This window comes from Podarcis filfolensis (genome assembly GCF_964270895.1).
Source record: "Podarcis filfolensis genome assembly, chromosome: 14".
Taxonomy (NCBI): Eukaryota; Metazoa; Chordata; class Lepidosauria; order Squamata; family Lacertidae; genus Podarcis; species Podarcis filfolensis.
In genome coordinates, this window is record NC_139616.1 from 17,396,048 (window position 1) to 17,403,581 (window position 7,534).

Genomic DNA, 7,534 nt, shown 5'->3' on the forward strand with positions numbered 1-7,534 from the left:
TTGTGCCTTTGCCAACGGAGAGACCATTGTTCAAGTCATGGTTGCAATTTGTTTTATACTGTCTTAAATGCTGCATTTTAGGGATGTGGGTGGCGCTGTGGGTTATATCACAGAGCCTAGGACTTGCCGATCAGAAGGTTGGCAGTTCGAATCCCCGCGACGGGGTGAGCTCCTGTTTCACAGTCCCTGCTCCTGCCAACCTAGCAGTTCGAAAGCACATCAAAGTGCAAGTAGATAAATAAGTACCGCTCTGGCGGGAAGGTAAACGGTGTTTCCATGCGCTGCTCTGGTTCGCCAGAAGCGGCTTAGTCATGCTGGCCACATGACCTGGAAGCTGTACCAATAAAGCAAGATGAGCGAGATGAGCGCCGCAACCCCAGAGTCGGCCACGACTGGACCTATTGGTCAGGGGTCCCTTTACCTTTAAATGCTGCATTTTAGATTTCTGTAACCTCTCCTAGGGCCTTCTGGTGAAGGGCAGATAATAACCAAGAACAGTTTCAAGACACAACTGAAGACTGCAAAACAAGATGCAATTATGAGTCTATACGTATATATTTCTTGACTGGCTCTCTTGCGTGGTTAAACATATTGAAGCACTACAAGATCCTGCAAAGTGCAAAAATAGGAGTGCTAAATTGAACAAAATATTGGGGGGCAGGTAAGCCCCCCCTGCATAACTGATCACATGATGCAGTGTACAGACACCATTTCAATGGCAATGCCCATCAACATTGGGGGGGGGGGCAGCCTCCTCAGATATTTTATTGGGGGCAGAAGCCCCCTCTGATTCTAGGAGTTGACTCCTATGGTCAAACGTGACACACTAGAGGTAGTAATCTGTGGATCTGGTGTCACATAATACTTGTTCTGCATTCACAATAAATTGATCTTTTAGTGTAGCAGCAGTTATACTTTGGAACTCCCTGCCTATTGACATCAGGCAGGAGTCTTCACTGTACTTTTTAAGGCACTTGCTATTTTATCTATCCAGACATGGAGAATCTTGATGTGCGGTCTTTAGCTTATCATTGACTTTAATTGATTTTATAAATGTTTTCAGTACCTATTTTTAATCTTCTTTTAACTGATCATTTTATTGTTTTATTCATCTTTGTAAAGCATTTTGTGGTTTTCTTACAATCAAGTGGTATATAAATGTTGCAAAATAAATAAATAGTAAGATCTCCTGTACCACTATAGGGCAGGAGGCAATCCAGCTCCACTGTTGCTTGCTAAGTGTGTTGTGGCACCCTAGGGTGCCTTGAATGATGGTTGGGGTGCTGCGGGCAACACTGGCCTCCATCCCTCTTTCCTTCCCTCCCTCCTCTGCCCTTTTGCTTCTCTGCTTCCCAAAGGCTTGCATAGCTGTTTGCTGCAGCAGCCCCGGCTACAAGATCTCCAGGGGAATGGTGCCTCTGGGGCTGGTGGGGGAGTGTTGCTGGTTGCCAGCAAGCAAGTGAGTGAGGGAGTCCAGCCAGCCAGCCAGTCTGCCAGCCCTTGCTTTTGGGAATGTACAGAAGAGAAGCAGGAGGCCGGGCAGGCAGGCAGGCAAGCAAGCACTGTGCTAGCCTTTCTCGTGCTTGCTGTGTGCAAGGCCTGCCTGGGAGCTCAATGCCCAGTGCTGAAGGGCAGCCTTTCCGCCATGTAGGCCTGGCAGCGCCCACTGTTGCCACTTCTGCCTTCCAAGGTAAGGTGTTCACCTTTGGCCAGTCTCTGCTGGACCACTAAGGCTGGGGATATCTTCTTCCCAGGGCCCTGTGGGGCAGTGTGAGGCGGCACCTCTCTTTGGGGTGGGCATGGGGGCAGCTCAGAGATCAGGGGTGACAGCAGCAGCTGCCCAGAGGACTCCCAAGGAGAGGGGAGAGGAGGCTGAGGGAACCCTCCACAAGGGAGGGTGTTTGAAAAAGGGCAAGAGGCTGCCAGCTCTGCACGCAAGGGGTGATGCAACTGGGCTCCTGAGCCCCACAGGGGTGCCGCAGAAACAATGTGGTTGGTCAAGGGAGCAGTGGACTCAAAAAGGTTGAAAACCCCTGGTCTAAATTAAGGTTACCAGATTTTTTTAAAAGAATCCAGGGACACTTTTTTTTTTTTGAAAAGAGAATTTTTATTTATTTATTTTTTTAAAAGAGAAGCAATATCTTCTCTTCTGCGGTCTCCTCCGTCGCGTGGCCTTCCTATGGGCCCCGGCCTGCTCTCTTGGAGCGCTAGCCGCTGTGGAGAAGGCTCGGCTCGGGCCTGGGCTCAGGCACATGTCCTTGCCCTCCCGGTGCTCTACTACCGCTCCTTCTCAGCGGCGTGGCAAGGTCGGGGCTCCCCTCTTTTTTCTCCTTCCGCTTTCTCTCTCTTCCTTCTCCTCTCCTCCTTCTCCCTGCGTTGGCTCTGGGGTTTTTCCTGGGCCCGGAGCACTGCTGGGCAGTTGACTGGATGGCTGGACACTCTCGCTCCCGGCTCAATTTGGGTCACGGGGCGGGGGGGGGGGCAGTGGTTTCCCCAGTTGATGCACCAGGTATCCCTGGTTCCTCTGTGGCAGCAGTCTCAGCAGCCTGGAGCCAGCCTGGTAGTTCAGTTGGCTCTGGCTGGCTTCAGGAGCTGTTCGCTGCCGTGGCGCCCGCCATTTTGCCTCGCCGGAAGTCTCCATATGATGTGTCTTGTGCCGTTGAACCAATCACGCAACATTCATTCCCTACTAATAAATCTACAACACTTAAAATATAAATCTGGGGACATGAAATGAAATCTGGGGACATTCCGGGGATGGATTTTGTCCGGGGACAGATTTGTAAATCCAGGGACTTTTCCCCGAAAACGGGGACGTCTGGTAACCATAGTCTAAATGGATCACATCAATCAGCAGTGGGGAACCTGTGCCCCCTGCCCAATGGCTGTCAGACTTCAACTCAACAGTCCCAGCCTGTGTGGCCAATCGTCAGGGATGATGGGAGTTGGACATTTTATTCATGGCACTGGACGCTACAAGAGACCCCATTTTATCCTCACAAGAACCCTGTGAGGTAGGTTGAGAATGCGTGACTGGCCCAAGTGGGCATCATGACTGAGAGGAGATTTGAACCCTGGTCTCCCAGGTCCTATCATGAGTCCCTCTAACTACTACATCAAACTGTTGCTTCAGATATATTCTGAGTGATGCAGCCCCCTCCCCGGCAGCTCCCAATATCTAGGAATTGTGATTTAAACCACTTTAAAAGCCAGGAAAGGCACCCAGCCCAGCTGTTTACTGGAAGCTTGCCATCTCATTATCAGGAGTGTCTATTTGAAGGAATTCCTCCAAGAACAAGCCTAAGGCATTAACTACACAACCATTACGGGTGGTTATTGGAACATACGTTGGATCGTAACATCGTTATAAGCCGATAATGGCTCATAATAATATCTCACTTTTAACCCCACTTGTCACAGTCAAAGGCTAAAGCATGGGTAGGCAAAATAAGGCCCGGGGGCCAGATCCGGCCCAATCACCTTCTAAATCCGGCCCACAGACGGTCCGGGAATCAGCGTGTTTTTACATGAGTAGAATGTGTGCTTTTACTTAAAATGCATCTCTGGGTTATTTGTGGGGAATAGGAATTTGTTCTTCTTTTTCTTTCTCCAAAATACAGTCCGGCCCCCCACAAGGTCTGAGGGACAGTGGACTGGCTGCCTACTGAAAAAGTTTGCTGACTCCTGATCTAGGCCATGGGTAGGCACACTAAGGCCTGGGGGCCGGATCCGGCCCAATTGCCTTCTCAATCCGGCCCACGGATGGTCTGGGAATCAGTGTGTTTTTACATGAGTAGAATGTGCCCTTTTATTTAAAATGCATCTCTGGGTTAGAGCCTAGGACTTGCCGATCAGAAGGTCGGCGGTTCGATTCCCCGCGACGGGGTGAGCTCCCATTGCTCGGTCCCTGCTCCTGCCAACCTAGCAGTTCGAAAGCATGTGAAAGTGCAAGTAGATAAATAGGTACCGCTCCGGCGGGAAGGTAAACGGCGTTTCCGTGCGCTGCTCTGGTTCGCCAGAAGCTGCTTAGTCATACTGGCCACATGACCCAGAAACTGTACACCGGCTCCCTCGGCCAGTAAAGCGAGATGAGCGCCGCAACCCCAGAGTCAGCCACGACTGCACCTAATGGTCAGGGGTCCCTTTACCTTTACCTGGTGTTTTTACATGAGTAGAATGTGTGCTTTTATTTAAAATGCATCTCTGGGTTATTTATGGAGCATAGGAATTTGTTCTTTTTTTTTTCTTTCTTCAAAATATAGTCCGGCCCCGGTCCCTGTCTGAGGGACAGTGGATCGCCCCCCCTGCTGAAAAAGTTTTCTGACCCCTGGACTAAAGGCTCGCTTCCAGCTTCTTTCTTGAACAGCCCGGTTAATCTAAACAGGGTTCACCCCCAGAACCAGTGGGGGGAGGGCAGGAGGGTTTTGTCCTGAGCCTGAAGCTGAAAGTTGTTGTTGTTTTACAAATTTAAATAGATGTTTAATATTTATGCACATTGGGTGAAAAACGTGACACAGTCTTGAAGCAGTATATACATGGCATTAGCCACAATTCATCTGTAGCCAGTAGTTTCTTGAGAAATACTCCTCTTGGATGTGTTTTCCCTCAAACCAGCTTCCAGCCAGTTAGAAAATGGAAGCCTCAGGTAAGCTGAGGTGTGTACATTGGAAAGAGCCATTGCAAATGTGCAGAAGACAGCTTCAGTGAACTGGCGTTTGGAACGGGGAAGCCAATGAGGTGAGGTGCCTCAGGCGAAGATGTTTTTGACCCTTCTCCAGTGTGTACAGCAATGTAAGAAAGTGGCTTGACAGGGGGAAATGACCTCACTGCATTTCAAGCCACTAATGCGTACATGGCCTCAGTTTAAGCAAATAAGAGCTGTGGCTTGGTAAAAGGCATCCAACATAGATTTTGTCATATTAGAGAGTTGAGAATGCTCATAAATATTAATAAATATGTATCAGATCTGAGGGCACAAGATTAGACTGTGATGAACATGTTCCCATCAGATCAGAGGACTGTAGAAACCACTCAATATTTTTGGGTGCCCTATTTTGTTTTGATGTGCCATCTCCCCCCCCCCCCCATGACAACTAGGGGTCTCAAAAGTTGGGCCTCTGTGAATGTCTGAGAAGGCCTGTTCTTTAGTGGTGGCTGTTGCCCATTGCAAGGGACAAAGTAACACTTTTAGAAGCCCTTAGCACTGAAAAGATTATGGTGCCCCCATATGTAATTCAAACAAACAAACATCTTATACAATATACACTATTTTTATGTGTGTGTGTGTGTGCATGTGTATGAGTGAATCAAATATATATAACTCAGAAGAATATATCAATAATAAAAGCCTAGATTTATTGCAGCACATGACAAGATTGGATTTATTAGTAATACTTCAGTCTATGTTAGTAGGACATCTCCTGGTGTAGCTCAGGATCAACAGCACTATATATTCGAGAAAGTAGTTTATCTGACTGTCCATTTGCTTCTTCTCAACATGTTCAGACACCTCTTGAGATCTCATCACCAAACTCAGCACACTGCTCTCCGAGGTGGCAGTCTTCCTCAATGTTTAGGTGCCAGGTGCAATTTTGAATCAAGATGGCACACTGAAATGTAACTTTGGCTTGTCTTTGCCTATTTTTTGGCATAGGTTTGACCATCCCTTGATATATCATTATCGCCAAACTTGGCATAAAAAGGTTCCTAAGATGGGGGAAGAAGTTTTCATTGGCGCTTGGATCCCACACACCATTTTGAATCAAGAAGGCAGACCAAAATACGACTTTGGGTTTACTCCACCCAGTTTTTGGCATGATGGGTCCAAATGTACAAATTACACTACAGTGGTACCTTGGGTTACATATGCTTCAGGTTACAGACTCCGCTAACCCAGAAATATTACCTCGGGTTAAGAACTTTGCTTTAGGATGAGAACAGAAATCGTGCAGTGGCAGCAGGAGGCCCCATTAGCTAAAGTGGTGCTTCAGGTTAAGAACAGTTTCAGGTTAAGAACAGACCTCCAGAATGAATTAAGTTCTTAACCCGAGGTACCACCGTATTTATTTAAAAATTGCAATATTATTTGGTTTATAAAAATACCTGGGCAGCACATGGCACTCCTCACCGCTAAATAATGAAAACAGAACAGAAAAATAGAGGAAGAGTGTGTAGTAAGTTCTAATTTTCCATATGATTACTATTTCCATGCTTAAAAGCACAGAAAAAGCACCTATCTAGCCTGCCTATTGGGTATTCTAGTACTGACCCCTAAGGCAAAGGTGAAGCCAGAGCCAATGAGAGGCAAGCCAATGGATTATATTTTTGCCCCCATCACCTATTGAGTTCTAATCCTAAACACACTTGCTAGGAAGTAAGGTTTGTTTCAGGTGATGGGGATAAGCTGGAAGTGCAACAGCTGGGATCATTCCTTTTGTAATTGAAGGGTTAATTAACCAAGGGGGTGGTGATGGAGGTGATGCTTGGAGCTGTTTGCAGGAAGCTTGAAGGGCTCTCCAATAAGCAGGAGGGAACAGAGGAAACAATCATGGTCATTCATATGCCTTATTGGCAGAAGCAGCAAACACACACCCTGGAGGAAAGGGGTCAAGTTCACTGCATGTATGGTGTTAAAGGAAAATATTATGAAAATGATGTATAGATGGTACTTAACTCCTGTAAAATTAGCAAAGATATATTATAATAGTGATAATCTATGTTGGAAATGTAAAGAAATGTGGTGGACCTGCCCCAAGGTGAAAGACTTCTGGGAGAAGATTTATAATGAATTGAAAAAAATGTTGAAATATACATTTATTAAGAAACCAGAGGCCTTTCTTCTTGGAATATTAGGTTTGGAAGAATTGCCCAAAAAAGATGTTAGATTGTTTTTGTATGCCACAACTGCAGCTAGAATTTTGTTAGCTAAGAATTGGGAATCACAAGAAGTCCCAACAGTGGAGGAATGGCAGATGGATGATGGACTTTTCGGAGCTAGCCGACCTGACCGGAAGAGTCCGCAACCAGAAGGAGGAGGAGTACCAGGAGGAATGGATGAAATTCAAAGACTATTTAGTTAAATATGTTAAGATAACTTAATTGGAAAAACTTGCAAATACCAGATAGGCTTAGGATTTAATGATGTGATGTTAGAGAATAATATGTTTAAAGTCAAAATGAAAACAAAGTAAGATGTTAAGTGATTAAGTTAATTTTATGAGAAAATTGGTTTTGGAAAACTGTTACAATGATATACACTGAAATTCAGCCAGCGGGGTTTGAGGAAGTCATTTAACAATGTTACTAAGATTGGATCAAGTACAGTTAAGATGTATGTTTGTTTGTTTGTTTGTTTGTTTGTTTAAAAATTTTGGAAAACCAATAAATTTTTTTGGAAAAAAGCAGCAAAAACACACCCTAGAAAGAGAACACAGATAGACAAAGAGAACCTCCTGATACCTCCATCAACTTCTCAGCTTAGATGAGAACATGCATGGGCAGTGGCTTCCAAACTTTCAGCTTCTGGGGTAACGCT